At 66.5% G+C, this 1,556-nt stretch overlaps 1 protein-coding gene across 1 annotated transcript in view; it reads left to right on the top strand.

Moving 5' to 3' along the window:
- Window positions 1–1,022: 1,022 nt before the first annotated feature.
- The window catches only part of BCAN (brevican), a 12,919-nt gene continuing 12,385 nt past the window's right edge, over window positions 1,023–1,556 (top strand). The window contains 1 exon segment of the mRNA XM_035346720.1: window positions 1,023–1,079. The gene's annotated coding sequence lies outside the window, so the exon portion shown is untranslated.

Below are 1,556 nucleotides of genomic sequence, written 5' to 3'. Positions count from 1 at the left end.
TCTGTCCCCGTACCTGTCCCCATACCTGTCCCCATATCTGTCCCCATGTCCCCATATGTCCCCACCTGTCCCCATATGTCCCCATACCTGTCCCCATACCTGTCCCCATATGTCCCCACCTGTCCCCATATGTCCCCACCTGTCCCCATATGTCCCCATACCTGTCCCCATACCTGTCCCCATACCTGTCCCCATATGTCCCCATACCTGTCCCCATCGCTGTCCCCATTCCCGTCCCCGTGTCCGTCCCGCTCCCCATCCCAGCCCCGTGCCACCGCCCCGCGCTCGTCGCCCGCCGGCCGTGCCGCTAACGAGGCCTTCTCCGCCGCTGCTAATTATTTCCCAGGGCGACGGGTGATTAATTCTGCTCAGGAGCCGCGGCTTTCTGCAAACTCACCCGAGCAATTATCCGGCAGGCGCCGCGCCCCCCCCCCCCCGCCGCCCCCCCCCGGGGTGGAGGATGCTGCACGCCGGAGGAAGTTTTGAGGGAGATCTGGTTAAAAAAAAGCTCCGTCGTGGAGCTCGGCTCTGTAAGGGGGGGGTTGGGGGGGGGACACCCCAATCCCGGCTGCACCCAGGGCCCCGAATCCAGCCCAGCCCCATCCTGCTCCGCGGGGAGGGTCGGGGGCTTGGCGAGCTTAAAGCACCCCCCCCCCCCCTCCCCGGGAGCAATCCGTGAGCCGTGGGCTGCAGGTGGGGAAACTGAGGCACGGCGTGTGCCGGGACGCCGGCTTTTTGGGGGCTGGTGGAGCCCCCCCGCCACCCCCCCCCCCCGGCCCCTCACGGCCCCCCCACCACGGGGGGGGGGCCCCGGGGGGGGGGGGGGGGGGGGCTTTGCATGACAAATCCACAGCACCCGGGACCCCTGCCCGCAGCCCCCTCCCCGATCCGGCTGAAAATGCCAAATATCGGGGTAAACACCCCAAAAAAACCGAGGGGCTGTGGGGAGGGGAGGTTGGGGGGGGGGTTTTGGGGTGCCCCTTGCATCCATGGGGTTAAATAACGTGCCCGCCGCGCGGGTCCCGTGCCGGCTTTGCCAGGAGGGAGGGAAGGGGAGGGACGAGGCGCCTGCCAGCACGGTAACATATATTTATTTATTTATTCTGCCCTTAATTAGGGGAAGGAATAAAATATAAAAGGAGGAGGGAAAGAGGAGGAAAAAAAAAAAAAAAAGAAAAAGAGAGAGAGAGAGAGGAGAGAGCCGCGGCCACACGCGCACACAGAGGGCTCCTCTCTGCTCCCTGCCCGCACTTATGCCCGGTGCAGCTCGCTCCCAGCCCCGCTGCCAAGCTGCTGCCGACCCCTGCCGCCGCCAAGCCGCAGCTCAGCCCCGCGCCGGACCCCCGGAGCCCCCCCCGAGAGCGGCGAGCAAGGTGGGAGACGGGCAAAGGGCGCTGGGGATCCGGCCGGCTGCCGTATCGCGCTGTTAATTGCAAGCTCTCTTTTCACCTCTGCGCTGGGAGGAGAGAGGAAGGGGGCCGGGGGGCTCGGCTCGCCCCGCTCCCCCGGGGGGGTGAGGGTTTTGGGGGTGATCTCCCCCCCCCCCCCCCCCCCCC

The sequence above is a fragment of the Oxyura jamaicensis genome, chromosome 25 (genome assembly GCF_011077185.1).
Source record: "Oxyura jamaicensis isolate SHBP4307 breed ruddy duck chromosome 25, BPBGC_Ojam_1.0, whole genome shotgun sequence".
NCBI classification, from domain to species: Eukaryota; Metazoa; Chordata; class Aves; order Anseriformes; family Anatidae; genus Oxyura; species Oxyura jamaicensis.
This window is presented reverse-complemented; position numbering and strand designations above follow the sequence as displayed.